General features: G+C 44.5%; 1 protein-coding gene across 4 annotated transcripts in view; it reads left to right on the top strand.

Moving 5' to 3' along the window:
• The window catches only part of lpin1a (lipin 1a), a 112,420-nt gene that overhangs the window by 11,135 nt on the left and 77,266 nt on the right, over nucleotides 1-24,019 (top strand). The window contains exon 1 of one of the 4 annotated variants that reach the window (XM_048531709.2): nucleotides 21,812-22,422. The exons of 2 other annotated variants lie outside the window; for them this stretch is intronic. The gene's annotated coding sequence lies outside the window, so the exon portion shown is untranslated. Of the gene's footprint in view, nucleotides 1-21,811; nucleotides 22,423-22,572; nucleotides 22,629-24,019 lie in introns of those variants that run through there. One more of the 4 variants, XM_048531710.2, reaches the window with a different exon arrangement.

Consider the following 24,019-nt stretch of genomic DNA (forward strand, 5'->3'; position numbering starts at 1 on the left):
CTAGGAAGGGTTTAGAGGGATTTGGAACTAGCTGAGTGGGCACCATCATCAACATGTACCAGTTTAGGCTGAAGGGCCTGGTTGCATGCTATATTGCTGTATGACTCTCTCTATGGAATGTGAGGCTGGATGAACACAGCAGGCCAAGCAGCATCTCAGGAGCACAAAAGCTGACGTTTCGGGCCTAGACCCTTCATCAGAGAACGGTCAGTCCTAAGCAAGGGGCTCACCTTTGTTCCCCTACAACCACACATCAACGAATACCGGTCACGGTTGGACATAGAGCAGTTTTTCCGCCGCCTTCGCCTCCATGCCTACTTCTTCAACCGGGAGCCTAACCCTCCCTCCACTGACCCCTTCACCTGCTTCCAACACAAGTCCTCCTCCTGGACACCACCCCCAGGCCTCCTACCCTCCCTCGACCTCTTCATCTCCAACTGCCGTCGAGACATTAACCGCCTCAACCTCTCCACCCCTCTCACACACTCCAACCTCTCCCCCACAGAACGGGCAGCCCTCCACTCCAACCCCAACCTCACCATCAAACCTGCAGACAAGGGTGGCGCAGTGGTAGTATGGCGCACTGACCTCTACATTGGCGAGGCCAGACGCCAACTCTCTGACACCACCTCCTACCGCCCCCTCGATCATGACCCCCACACCCGAGCACCAAACCATCATCTCCGACACCATTCATGACCTCATCACCTCAGAGGACCTCCCACCCTCAGCCTCCAACCTCATTGTTCCCCAACCCCGCACGGCCCGTTTCTATCTCCTTCCCAAAATCCACAAACCTGCCTGCCCTGGTCGACCCATCGTCTCAGCCTGCTCCTGCCCCACCGAACTCATCTCCACCTATCTGGACTCCATTTTCTCTCCTTTGGTCCAGGAACTCCCCACCTACGTCCGTGACACCACCCACGCCCTCCACCTTCTCCAGGACTTCCAATTCCCTGGCCCCCAACACCTCATATTCACCATGGACGTCCAGTCCCTATACACCTGCATTCCGCATGGAGATGGCCTCAAGGCCCTCCGCTTCTTCCTGTCCCGCAGGCCCGACCAGTCCCCCTCCACTGACGCCCTCATCCGCCTAGCTGAACTCGTCCTCACCCTCAACAACTCCTCTTTTGACTCCTCCCACTTCCTACAGACTAAGGGGGTGGCCATGGGCCCCAGCTATGCCTGCCTCTTTGTAGGTTACGTGGAACAGTCCCTCTTCCGCACCTACACAGGCCCCAAACCCCACCTCTTCCTCCGTTACATTGATGACTGTATCGGTGCCGCCTCTTCCTCCCCAGAGGAGCTCGAACAGTTCATCCACTTCAGCAACACCTTCCACCCCAACCTTCAGTTCACCTGGGCCATCTCCGGCACATCCCTCACCTTCCTGGACCTCTGTCTCCATCTCAGGCAACCAGCTTGTAACTGATGTCCATTTTCAAGCCCACCGACTCCCACAGCTACCTAGAATACACCTCCTCCCACCCACCCTCCTGCAAAAATTCCATCCCCTATTCCCAATTCCTCCGCCTCCGCCGCATCTGCTCCCACGACAAGACATTCCACTCCTGCACATCCCAGATGTCCAAGTTCTTCAAGGACCGCAACTTCCCCCCCCACAGTGATTGAGAACACCCTTGACCGCGTCTCCCGTATTTCCCGCAACACATCCCTCACACCCCACCCCCGCCACAACCGCCCAAAGAGGATCCCCCTCGTTCTCACACACCACCCCACCAACCTCCAGATACAACGCATCATCCTCCGACACTACCGCCATCTACAATCCGACCCCACCACCCAAGCTATTTTTCCATCCCCACCCTTGTCTGCTTTCCGGAGAGACCACTCTCTCCGTGACTCCCTTGTTCGCTCCACACTGCCCTCCAACCCCACCACACCCGGCACCTACCCCTGCAACCGCAGGAAATGCTACACTTGCCCCCACACCTCCACCCTCAGCCCCATCCCAGGCCCCAAGATGACTTTCCATATTAAGCAGAGGTTCACCTGCACATCTGCCAATGTGGTATACTGTATCCATTGTACCTGGTGTGGCTCCCTCTACATTGGGGAAACCAAGCAGAGGCTTGGGGGCCGCTTTGCAGAACACCTCCGCTCGGTTTGCAATAAACAACTGCACCTCCCAGTCACAAACCATTTCCACTCCCCCTCCCATTCTTTAGATGACATGTCCATCATGGGCCTCCTGCAGGGCCACAATGATGCCACCCGAAGGTTGCAGGAACAGCAACTCCTATTCCGCCTGGGAACCCTGCAGCCTAATGGTATCAATGTGGACTTCACCAGTTTCAAGATCTCCCCATCCCTAAACCAGCCCAGTTCGTCCCCTCCACCCACTGCACCACACAACCAGCCCAGCTCTTCCCCCGCACCCCCGCCTCCCCACCACCCACTGCATCCCAAAACCAGTCCAACCTGTCTCTGCCTCCCTAACCGGTTCTTCCTCTCACCCATCCCTTCCTCCCACCCCAAGCTGCACCCCCATCCACTACTAACCTCATCCCACCTCCTTGACCTGTCCGTCTTTAAAAAAAAAAAGGCTCTCTGATGAAGGGTCTAGGCCCAAAATGTCAGCTTTTGTGCTCCTGAGATGCTGCTTGGCCTGCTGTGTTCATCCAGCCTCACATTTTATTATCTTGGAATTCTCCAGCATCTGCAGTTCCCATTATCTCTGACTCTCTATGGAACAGTGTTTTATGGATTTGAGGGTAACTGATATAACTCCACTCCTCTTTCCTTTTTCCCAAGCCAAGAAAAGGATAGAGCAAACAGGGAATTATGGACTAGTTAGCCTGACATCAGCAGAAGGGTAAATGCTCAAGCCCGTTACAAAAGATCTAACAGCAGGCTACTTGGATAAAGTCAGTGTGAGCCATAATTGATATTGTTTGAGGAAACAATGTACAATAGAATATATCTAGATTTACAGATGATACAATATTTTATTTTGAGAACGTGGAGTGCGCGGGGACTACGAGGAGGATGCAGAGATGCTTTAGTGTGGTTTTTAAACTAGCTAGGGGAGTAGGTAAATTCATGGCAGATGAAGAAGAATAATATGGATAAATGTGAGGTTATCTAAATTAGTATTCAAAATCCAGAAAGTAGATTATTTATCTGAACGGTGGTACATTGATGTGTAACAAGACCTTGGTGAACTTGTATCAGTTACTGAAATTAAGAATTGTGGGTGGAGCCAGGGATGAGGAAGGCAAATGGCTTGTTGGACATCTGTAGCTTGAGAATTTGAGTACAAGAGCAGGATTTCTTGCTGAAGTTGTACAGAACATCTTGGTGAGACTACACCTGGAGTATCATGTGCACTTGTACTCTCCTTTAGGTGAGAAGGATGTTTTTGCTAGAGCAGCAAAAATTTACCTGGCTCATGTGTGGGATGGCAGGTCTGATGTATGAAGAGATTGGATCCATTCAGATTATCTTGATTAGAATTAAGAATCATCAGGGAATCTCTCTCAAACCTATAAAATTTTGGCAACATTTTCTTTTAAAATTTGTTCATGAGCCTGGAGTTGAGAATCAGATTTCAGTTTAAGGATTCTAGGTGGGCTGCTTAAGAGTGAGGTGAGGAGAAACTTCTTCACTGAATAGTGAACCTGGTGAATTCTGCCACCAAGTTGTTGAGGCCAAAACATTGCATGCTTTCAAAGGTGACTTGGAAAATAGTGTTACAGGTGAATGTCAAAACAGGGTACAAAGTTTGACCAGCCATGATCCTATTGAATGAAGCAGGCTTGACCGGTGAATATCTACTGATCTTTCTCTTCTCCCTTATTACTTTTGAAGCAGTTTGTTTTTCTTTTGGACATCTCCTGATGTTTGAGCTGATATAAATGGGTAACAATTTGAGCTACACATGGGCCAGGCATCACCATCTCAAATGAGGCAACCTAATCAATACTGGTTGTTTTTTTCAATGGCATTACCATCACTGAAATCCACCCCGTGGCTATGCCCTGGGGTTACCACTGATCAGAAATCAAACTGAAACTGCAATATGAATTGTATGACCTGTTCTTGTAGCCAAAGGCTGAGAATTCTGTGGCACCAGTCACCTCCTGGCAACCTAATTCATGTCCACCACCTACAAGGTGCATGTCATCAATCAAGGAAGATAACTTGCCTAAATCAGTGCAGCTACAGTAACACTTGAAACTTGACCTTAAACAGGATGAAGCAGCCCACTTGACTGGCACCACCTTCAAAATTGACCAAGGCACAGTGGTAGCAACACGTATTGCCTACAGAATGCTGTAGGAATTCACCAAGGTTCCTTTGCCAGTGCCTTCCAAACCCAAAACCTGCCTAGAAGGAAAAGGGCAGCAAATGTTTAGGAACATCACCACTTGCATGGCTATACAGGTGAGCTCCATTCTGTTTCTGGGAATTACATTTCATACTCCCCAGCTTGCACAGACTGTGCACATAGCCTCTGGAGTCTATAATAATGTTTCTGCCTTTTGAGAAGTTATGCCTGCACCAGCTGGTTAAATGTGCAAAATGCCTAGTCCAATCTCTTGCATTTTCCCCATTATCTTATGCGCTGTAGTTTTTATCTAAATCATCCACTGCCCTTGTGAATGCCTTAATTGAACCTGTTTCCATCACTCTTGCAGGCAATGCATTCCTTACTTTAACACTGGCTGAGTGAAAACAAACACTTTTCCCCCCCTCACTTGACCTGTTTCTTGCACATTTTAAATCTGCTTGCTTTCCAATTTTTCCTCTGAATACTCCATTGAAGTCTGACTCATGGGTCCAGCATGACTTCACTGCTCTTTTACTCTGTGCCCCTTTATAGTGAGGCCTAGAAAGCTGTAAGCTTTTGACAGTTTTCTCTTCCTGTGATTCTACGCAAATTGTTAAAAGGCAGCATCTTTGCTCCTATGAACGCTTTATCATTGTACTAAATACATTTTGCTTTTCCACATTGAACTTTATCTAACTATCCGCTCACTCCATCCAATTTGTCAATGTTATTGAGTTACACAGCACAGAAGCAATCCTTCAGTCCAACCAGTTTATGCAAAATATAATTCCAAGCTCAAATAGTCCCACATGCCTGCTCCTAGCTCATATCTCAACCTTCTATGCTCCAGCCTATCCAATCTATCTTAACTCCAAACCTTTCATAACTGGCACGATCCTGGTAAATCTCTTCTGAACCCCCTCCAGCTTAACAATACCCTTTCTATAACTGGACGACTAGAACTGGACATGGTATTCCAGAAAAGGTCTCACCAATGTCCTGTACAATCTCAAAACTTCTCCACTCCTATACTCCAGACTGAGTAATGAAGACATGTGAGCCAAATGCTTTTTCACCACCGTATCTGTGACACAAACATCAAACAATGATGTCTCTGAGCCCCGAGGTCCTTCTGTTCTACAACACTACCCACACTAACTGTATAAGCCCCACCCTTTTGTACCAAAATGCCAAACCTTGCATTTATCCAGATTGAACTCCATCTACCATTTTTCAGCCCTTGACCCATTTGATCAAGATTCCTGTTGTAATTTTAGAAAACTTTCTTCACTTGAGGTTGGCTTGCTTGCTGAGCTGGTTTGTTATCTGCAGTTGTTTCATTATCATACTGGGTAACATCAGTGCAGCCTCTGAAGCATCTGTGTATCTTCCACACTCCATCTACATGGATAAGGAAAAGCACCAATTCAACTGGGACAAGCTAAGCAGGGACAGGCACAGGAATTCCTAGAATCCTGGCACTCCAAAAGGAAAGCCATCAGTAAACACACAAAACTTGACCCCAAAATAGACTGCACTACAAAGGAAAACTGGAAGTGAGGTAATTTGGCTCAACGGACTAAGTTTTAAAAACCAGGTGGGAAAACACAATGGCACTTCATCGCAGGCTGCACTGAGGATGTTACCAAGCATGGTAACGTAACATCTGTGGAACAATAAACCAGCTCAGTGAGCCAGCCAACCTCAACACCCACAACCTGTGCTACAAATCTACTCAAACGTTTAGAATGTTCTTCACTGTCCACGATGCCACCAATTTTGGTGTCACCTGCTAACTTATTAACCACGTCTTAGATATTCACATACAAATCCTTGTCATAAAATGACAGTAAAGAGAACCCAGAAGTGATTCCTGTGGAACACCACAGGCCTCCAGTTTGAAAAGCAACTCTCCACTGTCAATCTGGCTTAATTGTCTCCTTCTGTTATGTAAACTCACCCTGAATCCCATGTGGTCTAACTTTTACTAATTAGTCTACTGTGTGAAATCTTGCCAAAGGCTCTACTCTAATACAAATAAACAATGTCTACTACTCTAGCATCCATCTTTTTGCTAACTACTGCATGAAAAGCCCCAATCAAGTTGGTGAGACACCTTTTTTCCTTGTATAAAACCATGCTATCATCAATTTTTCCACCTCTAAATGTACATAAATCCTATCTCTTATAATTGCCTCCACCATACCCACAACAAAGTTGGACTCTAAGGTCTATAGTTGCCCAGTTTCTCCTTACGACCTTTCTTAAAGTTACAACATTAGCCTTGCTCCAGTCATTAGGCACCTCACCACCTGTAGTTATAAATGATGCAAAGATTTCTGCATGGGATCTTGTAATTTGATCCTTTACATCCCACAATGTTCTGAGATACACTTAGATTAGGTCCTGAAGATTTATCTGCTTTTATATTCTAAGACTTCCCAAACATCCTCTTCTCTAATGTAAACTGCTCTTAAAGCTTCAAAGTTTCTCTGCATTCCCTTGGCACCATTTCTTTCTCCACTATTTTAAAAATTGATACATTAAATAAATATTTTACATCTCTGCCATCTCCTGCGGCTCAACACCACAAAGGTGACCTCCTTTGATCTTTAAGAGACATTACCCTCTTGCTTTTGTGATAATGGGAACTGCCGATGCTGGAGAATCCAAGATAATAAAATGTGAGGCTGGATGAACACAGCAGGCCCAGCAGCATCTCAGGAGCACAAAAGCTGACGTTTTCGGCCTAGACCCTTCATCAGAAAAGGGGGATGGGGTGAGGGTTCTGGAATAAATAGGGAGAGAGGGGGAGGCGGACCGAAGATGGAGAGAAAAGAAGATAGGTGGAGAGAATATAGGTAGGGAGGGGATAGGTCAGTCCAGGGAAGACGGACAGGTCAAGGAGGTGGGATGAGGTTAGAAGGTAGGAGATGGAAGTGCGGCTTGGGGTGGGAGGAAGGGATGGGTGAGAGGAAGAACAGGTTAGGGAGGCAGAGACAGGTTGGACTGGTTTTGGGATGCAGTGGGTGGAGGGGACGAACTGGGCTGGTTTTGGGATGCGGTGGGGGAAGGGGAGATTTTGAAGCTGGTGAAGTCCACATTGATACCATTGGGCTGCAGGGTTCCCAAGCGGAATAGGAGTTGCTGTTCCTTCAACCTTCGGGTGGCATCATTGTGGCACTGCAGGAGGCCCATGATGGACATGTCATCTAAAGAATGGGAGGGGGAGTGGAAATGGTTTGCGACTGGGAGGTGCAGTTGTTTATTGCAAACCGAGCGGAGGTGTTCTGCAAAGCGGTCCCCAAGCCTCTGCTTGGTTTCCCCAATGTGTAGAGGAAGCCACACCGGGTACAGTGGATGTAGTATACCACATTGGCAGATGTGCAGGTGAACCTCTGCTTAATGTGGTAAGTCATCTTGGGGCCTGGGATAGGGGTGAGGGAGGAGGTGTGGGGGCAAGTCTAGCATTTCCTGCAGTTGCAGGGGAAGGTGCTGGATGTGGTGGGGTTGGAGGGCAGTGTGGAGCAAACAAGGGAATCACGGAGAGAGTGGTCTCTCCGGAAAGCAGACGGGTGGGGATGGAAAAATGTCTTGGGTGGTGGGGTCGGATTGTAGATGGTGGTAGTGTCGGAGGATGATGCGTTGTATGCGGAGGTTGGTGGGGTGGTGTGTGAGAATGAGGGGGATCCTCTTTGGGCGGTTGTGGCGGGGGTGGGGTGTGAGGGATGTGTTGCGGGAAATGTGGGAGACGCAGTCAAGGGCGTTCTCGACCACTGTGGGGGGGGGAAAGTTGCTGTCCTTGAAGAACTTGGACATCTGGGATGTGCGGGAATGGAATGCCTCATTGTGGGAGCAGATGCGGCAGAGGCGGAGGAATTTGGAATAGGGGATGGAATGTTTGCAGGAGGGTGGGTGGGAGGAGGTGTATTCTAGGTAGCTGTGGGAGTCGGTGGGCTTGAAATGGACATCAGTTTCCAGCTGGTTGCTTGACTTACCCCCACACCACCTCCCTCACCCCTATCCCAGGCCCCAAGATGACTTTCCACATTGGCAGATGTGCAGGTGAACCTCTGCTTAATGTGGTATACTGCATCCACTGTACCCGGTGTGGCTTCCTCTCCATTGGGGAAACCAAGCGGAGGCTTGGGGACCGCTTTGCAGAACACCTCCGCTCAGTTTGCAATAAACAACTGCACCTCCCAGTCGCAAACCATTTCCACTCTCTCCACCACCCCCCCCATTCTTTAGATGACATGTCCATCATGGGCCTCCTGCAGTGCCACGATGATGCCACCCGAAGGTTGCAGGAACAGCAACTCATATTCCGCTTGGGAACCCTGCAGCCCAATGGTATCAATGTGGGGACTTCACCAGCTTCAAAATCTCCCCTTCCCCCACCGCATCCCAAAACCAGCCCAGTTCGTCCCCGCCCCCCCCACTGCACCACACAACCAGCCCAGCTCTTCCCCTCCACCCACTGCATCCCAAAACCAGTCCAACCTGTCTCTGCCTCCCTAACCTGTTCTTCCTCTCACCCATCCCTTCCTCCCACCCCAAGCCGCACCTCCTTCTCCTACCTACTAACCTCATCCCACCTCCTTGACCTGTCCGTCTTCCCTGGACTGACCTATCCCCTCCCTACCTCCCCAACTATACTCTCCTCTCCACCTATCTTCTTTTCTCTCCATCTTCGGTCCGCCTTCCCCTCTCTCCCTATTTATTCCAGAACCCTCGCCCCATCCCCCTCTCTGATGAAGGGTCCAGACCCGAAACGTCAGCTTTTGTGCTCCTGAGATGCTGCTGGGCCTGCTGTGTTCATCCAGCCTCACATTTTATTACCCTCTTGCTTTTAATGTGTCTTTAGAATCTGTTAGGGATAATCTAATCCTTTTGTACCAATGTTATCTCAGCTCTTTGCTTTTGATTTCTCTCAAGAATGCCTTCATTCTCTTTATATTGATTTGAGATTCAACTGGACCAAGTTGTCTTAAGTAAGATTTTTTTTTGGCTAGAATATCGGTCTTTATTCATCCATTTGTCTCACTATTACCAGCCTTACTGTTCACTCTAACAGGAACAAAATGCCTTTGAACTCTGGTCATAACATTGTTAACTGTCTCCCACTTGTCAGACATCCTTTTTACCTGCCAGCAGTCTACTCCAAGCAACTCTTGAAAGTTCTTGTCTTGTACCATTTTTAAAATTTGCCTTGCTCCAAACAAAAACTTTTTTCCTGTTTTATGGAAGGCTTATCCTTTCTTCTGAAGTTGTACATGGTCCTCTTCGGTAAACATTGCTCCCAGGTTTCAGATCATCTGAAAATTTTGAACTGATCCCCTGCCTTCCAAGATCATCTATGACATAGATCAGGAAAAGCAGGAGTCCATATACTGACCCTGGGGAACTGCATAACAAAAATACCCCATAATCATTATTCTTTTTCAGGTCTAGTAATGTGTGGTGGGAAAGCACAATTAACATTTTGGGCCCAGTAGCCTTTCAGAACTGATTTGTAGCTGGGAATAGATTTGTATATATTGCTGAAGATGGGATGAGGAGCAGAGTAACTGGTAGGTGGAGATGGAACCCAAATAGCAGCATTTAGGCAGATGAAGGAATCGTTAAAGGTCTGCCTAGGAGAATGAATAGCTACTAGTGACCAAGATAACAAAGTGTGGGGCTGAATGAACACAGCAGGCCAAGCAGCATCAGAGGAGCACAAAAGCTGACGTTTTGAGCCTAGACCCTTCATCAGAAAATGATTTTCTGATTTATCACTTTCTGATGAGACATCTAGGCCCGAAATGTCAGCTTTGGTGCTCCTCTGATGCTGCTTGGCGTGCTGTGTTCCTTCAGCTCCACACTTTGTTATCTCGGATTCTCCAGCATCTGCAGTTCCCATTATCTCTGATACAGTAGCTAACAATGGATTGGTTGTGGTAGCAGCCCATGTGATGACAAGGCCTGGTGTTGGGACTTGGGCCCTAAGATGATTGAACTTGTTGAGCCCTGAAAGCTGCAATGACAAAGTGAAAAATAAGGTGGTGTTCTTCCAGCTTCAGCTGAACTTCACTGAAGCATTGCAGCAAGCCTGAGATAGATGTTGGCCAGGAAATAGTGTGCTGAAGTGACAGGCCACTGCAGGTTCTGGGTCACTTTTTTACAAACAGAATGTAGGTGCAAAGCAGTAGCCCAGTCTGGCTTTCCCCAGTAGTGAGCAGTGAATATAGTGGACCAGCTTTGAGTGAAGTGCAGGTAGATTGTTGCTTCATCTGGAGGATGTCTGAAGCCATTGATGGTTTGGAGGGAAGAAGTAAATGGGTGGGTGTTACACCTTCTGTCATTGCAGGGGAAGGTGCCTTGGGTCTGTGGGGAGGTGTCGGCATGCAGGAGGGGTGGACCACAGTATCCTGGATGGAACAGTCCTTGTGGAAGGCTCCCCAGGGAGGGGAGCAGAATGTTTGGTGGAATCCTGCCAGAGGTGGCAGAAAGTGTCGATTACCTTAATACTGGATGTTGGTGGGATGATAGTTTAGGATTCTGCTCATCCTTTCGCTGTTGTGGGAGGGAGGAGAGTGGGTGAGGGCAAAAGTGCAGCAGATGGGTCTGACTCAGCTGATGACCCTGCCAACTGTGGTGGTGGATAATGCTCAGTTCAGGAAGAAGGTGGATATTTTGGAACCCCCCCCCCCCGTAGAAGATGGTATCATCAGAACAGATGAGATGAAGAAACTGGGGGAAAATGGAGTCTTTTCAGGAAGCAGGGGTGGTGAGGATGTATAGACTGGGTAATGGTGGGAGTCAGTGTAGTAGATGCTGGTGACTAATCTACCCCAGAATTGGAAATGGATCTTGAAGGGAGGAGTCTGGATCAGGTGAGGGTGAGAGTTGGATGGAAAATGGAAGTGAAGCAGATAGACTTTGCTAATTCTGGACAGGAGAAGGAAGGGGTACTAGTGATGTCATTCTATTACCAGAGAAGCAGTTGTGGGTTGGGGCTGAAATGGGACTAGAATAACGAATGTTCCACGTGCCCAACAAAGAGACAGGCATAACTGGGGCCCAGCATGTGCCCATGGCCATCCCTCTTTATCTGAAGTGAGAGAAGTTAAAGATGTTGCTCAGTGAGGATGAACCCAGTCAATCCTGATGGTCATACCCATGCCTTTGTCTCGCTCTTGCTCTCTACTAACCATTTTCCCAGCTAATGTAGCCACTTCAGGCCCTTTGTTATTGATAGCTCTATCATATTAATGTGATGTTATATTTTTCTCAATCTAGCATTATCAAACATAAATACACATTTAAACTTCATAAACAGATATGTTTTATTCTCATTTCTAATAGTTGGCTTGTATAATATTGCTACAAGGGACTTATTCTTCAGATTTTGTCAAAGCATTGGGAAATGAAACAATCACTGATCTTAGATTGACCTGGATTTAAAAAAACAATTACTTTAAAAGACATTTGAGTTGATCTATTACATAATATGTATGAAGAATATTTTGCTCAAACTCTACTGAGACGTTAGATCAGCTGATTCCATTTGCACATCTGTCAAGTAAGTTTTTTTTAAAAAATATTTGCATATCTGGAACAGAATCACTTTCACAAAAGAAAATTGACAAACTTATTTGGGTTTACCAACTTTTTATTCCTGTAAAAGGACAGAAAGTGAGCAGTTGTGCTTACAGTTGCAAGTATTTTCTGGCCCAGTTGCATAAAGTAGGAAAAAGAAGAAAATGAACAGTGCAGCCAAATTGTAAAACTAAGAAGCTGATGATGTGGGTTTATAATTGAAAATTCCTTCTCTACAATTGAAGCATTATTTCTGTTGCCTTTGTCTTGAGAACCTGGCTGATGTAGCTACAATGATTAAATAATGCTCCACTTGTAGTGCCCAGGCAATCCTTTCTACACATGATTGCCTGGTTTGTGTACATTGTATATTGGTTGTTTCTGAAGGAAAACTGAGCATTCTGGCCATTCTCTCTTTCAACTGTTACATCATCTACTCTCCTCTTCTCGAACACAAGTACAAAGCTATAATCTTGCTGCTGTGATGCACATTATGCTATGGTGTGGTTATGCCATCTTTTTGTCACTACACCAAGATTACGCCATTATCTTGGACAGATCTAACAGAGAACAAATAATTTACACTACTTTTTGGATAGGGATCTCTGAATTGGCATTTTTTACCTTCATACAGCAAGTGTAAATATGTCACAATATGTAAATTTTAATATTCCATGATATTTATATAGAAGGAAAAATACTTGCAGTTTTAGAATAGGATAAACCAAATACAGGCAATGTCGTTCCTCAACACACTCAGGCTAGACTGGGTGGACTAAATGGCAATTCCTTTATACTTTCATTTATCATGATTTGATTTCTGCTTCTCAAGAACCATCCATAATTCTTCAGCACTGGCTCCAAATATGCATTCCTATTAGCCTGGTTAATTAAATAGTACAGCCTCTTAAACCAAATAGAGCTAATGTTGCTTCAAATCTAAGGCCAGATATTCGGGTGTTTACTCCTAAATTTGCAATGCTTTGGGAGAATACATTTCTTTTTAAATTGTGGTTGTGTTAATGGTTTACTGACTAGTCCCTGATCTCCAATCTGGATTCAGTTGAAGGAAAATGTTGGATCTTTACCTTTTTTGGTTCATAACAAGTAGTTGGATCACAGGCCAACAATAACAAAATAACAACCACAATATATCTTTCTTCCCCCCCCCCCCCCCCACTTTTTACCATTCCTCTCTGGGGCCCCAGTCAGACAGTGAGCTCTTGCCGTAAGGACACATATTTGTGCAGAGGTGACAAGGGCAGATGGGGAAACCTACATCTTTAAAAGATTCCAAACACACCACTGAGCACGATTCCATTTTGGAGCTCACCCAGAGATTTGCTTACACAATTTCAGTGCGTTAAGGTGAGGACTCCCCACACCATGGGCTGCAAACAACAGCTGGCAGGCTCATAGGATGAGATTTTGGGCAGAAGCAGCATTGAGGTGATGTCACCAGGACAGTATTCCAAACATCTAAGCTGACTCTCCTGGAGACATTGAATCACGGACCTACGTTTTGAAATTTAAATTCAATGCTCAAATCTGGAGTTGAAAAGCCGTTTCAGCGAATTGATTGTGTGAATCTAATTGCTTTTCTTACAAAACATATCTGGTTAAGTAATGTCTGTTTTGGGAAAGGGAAGTTTTTACCTTCTATCCCTGATCTGGTGTACGTATGACTCCAGATGCACGGCAACATGCTTGTCTCTGAACAGCTCTGTGCAATGGCTTAGCAAATCATTCAATTCCAAGGCAATAAAGGATAGGCAACAAATTCTGGCCTTTCCAACAACACGCACATCACATCAAAATAATACCTTCTTAAAAATAATTGGGGGTAGCCTGATCTGACCCTCTGTGCAGTGCTGGCTGTGGACAAGCCTATTGGAACTTTTGCAATGGGGCACTTTGATACAGCTGTCCTGGGTATTATGATAAAATGTACTGCTACTGAGGGCTCAATGTGGTGAGTTGGGAAGAATGGTTGGTGAGCCGGAAGGTCTCTGGGGATGGCTGGGGGGCGTGAAGTGGAAAGTGAGAGCAAAGTGATGAGTTGTGGTGATGTCATTTTTATAAAGGTATTGTGATTCCAAAACATCACCCTGTTCACACCACTCAACCCTCAACTCCTGTACTGTCAACTCTTACTTAACTGTCACCCACCTGCTGAACTCTCATTGCTTCCCCCACCCCCATGCCTCACTCCACTTCTCTCTTTGACAGTACATCAATTTTAAAAGCATTATATCAGGGCTATTGCTAGAAAAGCTCGGAGAAACTTATTCATTGGTGTATACAAGGGTGAGGTGGTATTTAATTGAAACTTTGAGAATACTGAATGGCCTAGACAGAGCGGATGTTGGGAAGAACTTCCATTGGTAGGAGAGACTAGGACCCAAGGGTACAGCCTTAGAGTAAAAGGAATCCTTCAGAATGGAGTCCAGTAGAAACTTCTTCAAACAGTGTTAAATCTATGGAATTCACTGTCACAGAAGGCTGTGGAGGCCAGGTCACTGAGTACGTTTAAGACTGAGATAGATAAATATGTTCCTCTGAGGTGAAAACTAGAGAATGGGTGCGAGCAAATTATCAGCCATGATTGAGCAGTGGAGCAGACTTGATGGGCCAAATGGCCTAATTCTGCACCTATGGCCTGAACTTGTTTCAGCGCAATTTTTAGAAAAGGCATGAATTGTAGTAACGTTGGTGTCCGCGAAGGTAATGTTGGAGTTCCAACAGCTGAAGCTGTTGGGTAGTGAAACAGTGACCACTGGTACATATGCCCCTGCTGTCAAGACAAAGAATCCAGCTTCAAGGATGTTGTTTTCAAAAACAAGATATTACCATCAGTCTCTGGAACGGATACAAGAAATAACATTTCATAAGGTGTAACAGTTAACACCCTTTGCTCATGCAGTGTTGATTGGTTAGCAAGTGGACTCTTTTTGAGGTGATGCCATAGGGAATATATCAAGAAATAGTTATCCCATAAGCATTAGGTTAATTTTTTAGACAAAGAAACACCAACTCCAATTGCTCTGCACTTTGTCACCTAATGTTTGGCGTAATGCTTGCACACTTCACAGCTGAGTGGATGTATGGTATGACCCACCAGTCATTTCTCTCTCAATATACAGACCTTAACATCACATTTGGTATGAAATTCATATGTTCACTTCTGTGGTAGGTGACAGTCTTTGAGATTGGCAGTATACTGTTAGTGGAAATTTACTGCTTGTGCTGCAACTGCATTGTGCCATGTGAAAATGCTCATGCCTTTGAAAGTTTTGAACCCCTCCTTTTACATGATGAATTGAAGTAAGTTGGCCTAATTTTAGGATTGACAGTAGCAGCCTTGGGCCTATTTTGTGAGTTTGCATAATGTACAGTGAACAGTGATATGACCAGGATTATAATCATCATGCAGGATTTTTCTTAACGTGCTCTCATTCAGAGTCAAGCTTATGTGCGGAGCAAATGGCTCAGGACTTGAGGTTATTGAGACCAATGTGCGCACTGACCAATGAAGGTAAGCATGCAGTAGAGAAAGAAAGAATGGATTTCTCAAATAGCTTGTCAACGAGCATTACATTGAAAATTGAGCAAAGATGAATTTGGATGTGGGCTGGAGTCCACCAACATCTGGGTAATTATTTTGTGTGCAGCTGACTCCTTTTTTTTCTTTAAAATAAAAACAATTCTGCATATTGGAAACTTGTTAGGGGTTATTCTATTGAAAATGGGTTTCTGTCTGAAATTACTGAATGTCTTGAAAATTTGAGTTGGTTGAGCATGCATAATGTTGTTCATAGTGAACTCAACAGTGAATTACTTAAATCACAGTCAATTAATACAAATTCAGACAACTTGGCTGCACATGCAATCATGCATAATAATGTAACACAATTGTCTATTGTTTTCTTTGAATGCTGTTTTAGTGAATAGGCTAGCAATGTTGAATGAGCACATGAATGGTTGGCCTATAGGTCTTGTACAGCCTTCACGTGAAGGAAGCCCTTACTGTACACACGGAAAACTTGCTCAGACCTTTGTTGCAACAACTTGCTCACCCGTGTGGCCAATTCATGTTGTTGTGCAGAGATAACAAGGTGTAGAACTGGATGAAGACAGCAGGCCAAAAGCAGGAAAGCTGATGTTTTTTCGGTCTGGACCCTTCAGGTAACATGGGGTGAAAACATGTATGTACAAAACAACACTACTGTTGCCAGCTTGCTGTTCAGTCAAATTAGCATGGTGATTTTTCTGAAGTGTCCAGACCCAAAACGTCAGCTTTCCTGCTCCTCTGCTGCTAGGGCTGCTGTGGTTATCCAGCTCTACACTTTGCTATCTCATGTTGTGTAGAATCAGTCAAAGGATAGTGGGCATGAAGGGGCAACACTCCTTAATCCATCTTGTTGAGCAGCTTTTTTAAAAACAAAATCATTAACAGGATGAGGGCATCACTGTCCAGAGGGCAGTTTGGAGTCACCAGGTAAAGATGGTAGTTTCCTTCCCTGAAGGATACTAAACCAAATGGGGTTTTCCCTCTGACAATGGTTCCATGGCTATCCGTAGAATCTTCTTCTTTTTTTCAGATTATTATTGAATCCAAATTCCACTTTCTGCTGTGGCTGGATTTGAACCCAGGTCCCCAGAATGTTGAGTCTCTGCATTAACAGCCAAACATTGATACCACTAGGCTACCACTTCCCTGAGTAAAAATCACAAAAGTGGGGCCTTGTGATCCTTCTGATCTTGTGGGTTAGGGGCGAACTGGCTTGTATAACTCTGTAGTAAAATGAGGATGCTCATGCAGTTCAAGTTTGGTATACTTGCAAGAATGTAAGAAAAGCTTCAGCAAGAGGTGTCTCTCTTCTCACTGCAATGCTTAATTTCTGTACTAGCGTCAAATGACTGTGCGTTTCTTATTTTGCTTTACAAAGCAGTACGATGGTTAGAACATCCAAAAGATAACCAGTAGCAAGGGAGGAAATAAAATGCAAAAGTTCTGCTTCTCATGACTTATTACAATCTAAACAGATTCCAGGATGAGATAACAAGGTGTAGAACTGGATGAACACAGGCCGAGCAGGAAGGCTGACGTTTTGGGCCTAGAACCCTTTTTCTGAAGAAGGGTCTAGGCCTGAAACGTCAGCTTTCCTGCTCCTCTGATGCTGCTCGGCCTGCTGTGTTCATCCAGCTCCATACCTTATCTCAGATTCTCCAGCATCTGCAGTTCCTGCTATCTCTGATTCCAGGATGACCCAGAGTTTGCGCAACAGCTCAGTCTGAAGTTAAACTGCAATGCCAACACAGCTTTAAAATCACAGCTCTGTAACTGATAGTACACACTATGGCCAGTACAGCAACAATCTGTCATTTAGCTTCTTGCTATTGTTTTGAATATTCTGGTTGTAATTGTGCTGCAGTAATCAGTGGTGTTGAATGAGCTGTGACTGTGCAGTTACTAGAATGTACACACTGAAGCCCTTGGTGAAAAGATCACCCTATTGCAATTGTGTGTATGACCAAAAAAAACTATCATGCTAATTAGACTGGACAGCAAGCTGGTAACAGTAGTGTGGTTGTGTACATGTTTTCACCGTGTTAGAATTCTGATCTGAATGTGAGAAGAAAGATGACATTATGGGAATTATTCCCCAGCTGTTGTATTCCCTAAAATACCATGGCGGTTCAACAGATGTCAGCTCCTTCCAAAGATGGAACAACAAATTGGTTTGTATCTGGTTTTTTTATTGAATTATAAAGCTTCTGTAGTTTAATTGTATTTTCAACTAAACTCTCTTGGCTGTGCTTAGTGAAATCTGAAATCCATGTAAAATGTGTTCAGTGATGAGAAATTTGTATGTTTTCACTGACTGAAATGAAAATATGCCCTCTGCAGGCTTTCATTTCAAAGTGAAACTGAACCACATTTTTATCTCAAAAGTATATAAATGTAAGTAGAAGAACAGTTCTTTGAGTCTGTCTTGCTATCTGGTGAGATTTTGACCAGCATTGATTCGTGATCAATATTGCAAATCTCTATTTACTTGGATTTATACCACATCCTTTTGTTAGTTTTAAAGTCGCTGGTTTTTAACTCTTTTTAGAAAGTTCCAGGCGTCTGTTATCCTCCTGGGTAAGGAACCAAGGCTGCACGCTAAATGATCCTACCAGGTGTGTTTTTTTGGCAGTGGGGAAGCAGACAAAACAGGGCAGGAGTCCTGCCCTGCACACTCCAAGCTCCCCCCACTATATGGACAGTAGGTGGCTGCTGAAATGAATCAGGATTAATTGAGCCAACATTCACTGATTATGTGATAATGTGTCTGGTGCATGCAGCTGGATGGGAGTAGGGAATCCAATTTCCTTTTCGGAGTTTGTTTTGCTTTGCAAAGTGCAGCAAACAGGGGTCTACTGTCCAGTGACTTTTTATTCATTGGGAGCACCTTCTCAGAAGCTAGGATCCTCTTCCTGCTTCACGCAAGATGTAAAACTCCACCCCTTAAACTCCCCACCCACTATTCACAGATGGCCAGAATCCCACCTTCCACTATGTCCACTAAAGAAAGATCAAATCAGGATTAATAAGCAAAATGAATGATCATCTGCAATCCATTAATGCAGAGATTCCCAAAGAGTGGGCCATGTGGAAAAGAAGTTGAGGGTTGACTCAGCTCTGGGGACAGCAATGCCTGTGGTGGTGCTCTGACCTCTAACAGTGCAGAGGTCCCATTTTAATCCTGTGTTTAAAATGGGTATTGCCAAGCTGATGACTGATGCCTGATTTCTCTTTGGAAAAAATTAATGAAAAGTAAGGCGCAATGCTTCAACAGAGGCCAGTTTCTGCCCCTCTATCGAATCCATCAAGTCGCCCTGCATCAGAGGCTGCACTGAGAATGTTACCAAGCATGGTAATGAAATGTCTGCGGAACAACAAACCAGCTTGGTGAGCCAACCAACCTCAACACAATCTGAGCTACAGATCTACTCCAAAACCCGAGAATCAGGTCACCCCTTATGAACAGTCCATTGACCCTAATACTGCCTCATAGTCAGGTACTAGAGTGTTAATATTCTCTTTATATGTTTAGCCTGGGGCTCTTTTAATCTGGCCCAATGATCTCTCGGAAGGAAACTGCTACCCCTACATGATCTAGCCTATGTCTGTCTGTACAGACAGCAATATCATTGATTCTTTAAATGGCCTCTGGGCAATTGGGGATGGAAATAAATGCTGGTGCAGCCTTCACCCTGTGAAATCTATCTTTTTTTTTAAAAAGAAGAAAATATGGATGGTAGAAGGTTACTTTTTGTTTCCATTTGAGAATCTTGCAAGTGACTTGGGAGACAACCTCTCTGGGCAATGGTTACTGACTGCCACTCTGTTAGTGGAGGCTGTAGTAGCCTGGTCAGTTGTTGTTGTTTTTCTTTCCTTTTGGCTGATTTTAGGCAACACAGTTTCTGGCAACCAAGCAGCTATTTTTTTGGCCTTTCTGGAAGGAAGGTGCCTCTCGCGTGGAGACTACACTAACACCTCCCTCCCACCCAGCTGAGGCAGTTCCTAGTCTTTCCCAGGTTCTTGATTCCAAAGACACTGAAAGCTATTTTTGGTGACACTACAGCTTCTTAAAATAAGACTAAGGCTGTAACCGCTTGACATTTTAAGGAGGTCAGGCCACACCGTCAAGGTGAGGAGAATCTCCCATTTGAATGGAATAGGCTGAAGTACAGTGGGAAAGGCAAAACAAAATTGTGATCAAATGGAGAGGCAAAGCTTACCAAGTCACTACCAGAGGAGCAACCTCCAGTTGTGTGATATTTAATCTCTAAATTACTCCCCTTTTGCCCCCACACCCACAAACTAATCTTGTCTCCTCCACAAAATTTCCTCCTTGCTTGACCTTAAATCATGTTGGTCCATGATGCAGTTTTTCTCAGCAAGTGATTGAGAGAGAGAAAGCAGTACTTTTTTTTGGTCTGCATCAATTACGCTTGTCTTTTGCCTTATGGTACAACAGCACACCTCTTGCATGTCAAATCATGTCCTCCACACCTTCAGTAAATTGGTTCCATCAGCATTTTTTGGTCAAAATGCAAACACATCAAATTCATCTGAAGTAGTGAGAATGAAACAAATGTGCTAATGTTAAATATTGAATTTAGTAAAAGGTCTCAATTGTGTCACGACCATTCGAATATTTTCACAATGTTGAGAGTCTCCTTTTCTCACTGAAAAGGTCAAGATTGTACAAGGAATTTTAAAATAATTTGGTGTCATATTATTCTTGGTTCCATGTAATTATTGTTATGCCCTGTTGGAGTATATCTGGAGAGTAAATAGTGTTTGGAGTACACCTTCAACTGCTGTGAGACAGGCTGGACTGCAGCATTGACACCCAGAATATTACTGTATTTTAACTTTATTGTTCAGATAATGTGGAAATGCCTTTATTTTGGGTGGGGGTTGGGAGGTTGTTGGTTTTTTTTGCACAGCTAATTACACTTTTTTGAAATGGCAAGTGAAATCACTGAGACTGGTGATGCTCGAAGATAGCAATAGTCATACAATGTTCTGCTATGTGAATGTTTCACTTCATAGAAGATTCAGAGAAAATATGCACATTAGTGGGCCAATCACTCCCTGTTTGTTATCTCTCCCGATCCTCCATGTCCTTTAGGGAAGGTAATCTGACACCCTTACCTGTACTAGCCTACATGTGACTCCAGAGCCATAGCAATGTGGTTGATGCTGAACTGTCCTCTGGGTAATTAGGGATGGACAACAAATGCTGCCTGGCCAGCAAAACTCTCATCTCATGAATGAATAAAGACAACTTGGTTCCCTTTTTTTAAGCCCTAAGACCTATATTTAACTCCTCCTTCTAAACACACTCCAATGTTTTTGGCTTCTATTATTTTGTGTGGCCAAAACTTTCACAGACTTGCTACTCTCTGGGTGAAGAAACTACTCCTCCTTTGGTCCTAAATGGCATCTCCTCTTGTGCTTGCAGACCCTGTAGCCTTCAGGACTCTAATATTAACCATTTTAAATAATTTTAGGGCCTCAACACCACCTTCTACACCCTTGCTTTCCTCCACCCCTCACTGTCATGGGCTGATATTTTTTCTTTCCTGTCTGTCTCCTCTCTCCTTTCTTCCTGCCCCCCCCCCCCATATACTGTGGTATCCAGCAGGACCCATCTACCCACTCCTTTCTCTACGTCATTGCCCTAACTACTGTCCTTTGCTAGCTCCTATCAGTTGCTGAACTTCAGCGTAACTCTGCTTTCTCTCCACAGATGCTGCCAGACCTATTGAGTTACTCCTCCCATTTCTATTTTGAGGTGTTATTTGTCCTCGTTTTCATGTATTTAATTTATTTGATTATAAAAGGTGTAGAGCTGGATGGACGCAGGAAAACTGAAACGCCAGCCTTCCTGCTGCTTGGCCTGCTGTGTTCATCCAGCTCTACACCTTGGTATGAGATTCTCCAGCATCGGTAGTTGCTACTGTATAGTTAATTGATCTGCCATCTTTTTTGTTCCCCATTTTTACTTCCTCTGTGTGTAAATAACCTGCACTTCTCACTAAGTTTTTGTCAGTTGAAATCTCCTGCAAGCTTCCTGGTATTTTTGTTTTCTCTTCAATCCTTTTATCTGAAATCTAAACTGCTCCCCATCAAAAGGTCTGCTTTTCCGGGCCAAAATATGTACAGCTCCTTTATTTTGGAGCAAAAATAGAACAATTATCGCACTGCTCCATAAAACTTTAATTTACTACTGCTCACTGGGCAATAACGCGTTAAATACGTATTTCCCGAACCCACTCAGCTGATCCAATTTAAAGCAAACCAATTGGGAGCTTCCTTGAAGTGACTAGTAACGTCGCCTGAATGCGAATAAAACAGACCCAAGATTGCAAGAGTGGTGTTTTGGTGTGTCAGATCTTGTTCCATTGGTGGAGTCAATCACCTCAGGCCGTTTCTATCGCCTGATAGATCAAGTGAGCAGGCTGCAGTGCTAGTGGCTGTAAAACCCCGAGCCGGAACATTGCAGCGGCTGTGGGTGGGTCATTGCCTGCTTGTGTGGGAGGAAAGGGGACGAATAACCAACAAAATACAAAACATTTCCTGCCAATAACAGTCCCTCTGCAGCACTCCTTTTTCTCCCCACCCCTCCCAAAAGAAAACTGGTCACTGCTTTAAAGCAAACAGCTGAATGTCCCCAGCACCGTTACAAAAAGCTAAAGGAGCACCTCCTTTAATGTTGTGCTGCCTTCAAACTGTGTGTGTGTGGTTCTGAAGCAGGTCTCCTCGGCTGTGACCACGCGGCACTCTTTTTTTTTTGCGTAAATTATTGTGACCACTGAAGGGTTCAGAGTTTCCTCTGAAGAGGGTTCTTGTTCTGTCCTGAAGTCAGCAGCAGCTCCAAAGCGCTATGTATAGAGTCAGAAGAGCATGTCCAGTCTCTAGCGCTGCATCACCGTGAATAGACCGCCCTGTTTATACTGATAAACCGACTGCCTCAGAGGTAAGACCTGATCGAACGCTTTTTTGCTCTTCAGCGGATTTGGACGAAGAGTTTTGTTTTTTTGATTCGAGCGATTTTTTTTTGTTCTGTAAACGAGCCTTCTTGCGCTAAGGTTATAGTTCAGAGCTGGGTTTGCGTTATTTACAGGCCCGGAGCACTGCAGATACAGACAGTCTGTGCCTGTCGATGAAATTTCACTTGTTAAGGTGATTTTGATTTTGTAACACCGTTGACTCGGCGTGTTCTTAAAAGAATTTTTTCGGGGGGGGGGGGAGGTGAGAATGAAATTGAAATTTCTGGCTTTTCAGTGTTAACCTGTTTGGGGGAGCGAAGCAAGATGTTTGTGTGTAACAGGCTTTGAATTTTGAGGTAACTAATTGTAAACACGCGATAGCTTTATTTTGCCTCGGGGGTTGAGCCCTGATTCTTACTTCCTGTCTTGACGTCTGTTTTTCTCCCCCATCCCCAATATTCTGGGGGCCTTGTTAGAGACTAAGGTATGTTCGATGTTTCCAAGCCTTGGGTAACGTGACTTCAAAAGCAGTTCCAGCATTTGCAATGCAAAGAGATTTCGTTCTTTTTCTCCTGTCCTGGCATATCGAAACGAATATATGGTTAACCGTTTGTGGTACTGCCTTCTCCGGAACGCTTCTAAATGTTCCGTCTTTATGCATTATTTTGCTTTTCTTAAAGCACAAAGGATTCTGCTTTTGCCAATAGTTCAGTTTTGAAGTCAAACATAATGGACTTTTTTTTCTAAATTCCTTGCTGCAGCAGAGTGACTTCGAGTTGAAACAATTTGATAATCTGGGTGAGAACAGAAATTCTGGAAGGATTTATAAAGGATTCAATCCACATCCCGACATTCCCTGCTATAGCACTTGCCACAGACCAGGTTTGTGGCAAAATTTTCATTATAAATCAGACCAGCAATGTAGGTCAACGATGCTGACTTCCATGACACTAAACTATTGTAACAACGTGATAATGTAACAAGACAAAACTAAGATGCTGCAGATGCTGGGACTCTGAGACAAAATCCAAGAAGGCTGGAAATGACTTCCTTTTTTTCAACGAAGTGTTATTTTTCCGTTTCACTTATTTTAATCAAGGGTTCTAAATGCAACATTATTTTCAATAAATACAGTACCACTGCTGAGCCAATGGATGGGTATCCAGTGGGACTAGAACTGGTGTCTTGTATACAGTTCTGTTAGTGCCTTTTGGATGGACGGTCCTAGGGAACAGTAACAAAGTCAAGTCATCTAATTTTGACCAAGATTTGAATATGCATTTGGTTTTATTTTAAATCAGTTATGGTGCAGATGTGATCAGAAATAATGAGAACTGCAGATGCTGGAGAATCCAAGATGAGTGTGAAGCTGGATGAACACAGCAGGCCAAGCAGCATCTCAGGAGCACAAAAGCTGATTTTTCGGGCCTAGACCCTTCAGAGACCTCTAGGCCCAAAACATCAGCTTTTGTGCTCCTGAGATGCTGCTTGGCCTGCTGTGTTCATCCAGCTTCACGCTTTGTTATCATGGTGCAGATGTGTTTTTTATACTTCAATATCAGCCTCTGTCAAATGTAACAGCTT

The sequence above is a fragment of the Stegostoma tigrinum genome, chromosome 4, assembly GCF_030684315.1.
Source record: "Stegostoma tigrinum isolate sSteTig4 chromosome 4, sSteTig4.hap1, whole genome shotgun sequence".
Classification (NCBI taxonomy): domain Eukaryota; kingdom Metazoa; phylum Chordata; class Chondrichthyes; order Orectolobiformes; family Stegostomatidae; genus Stegostoma; species Stegostoma tigrinum.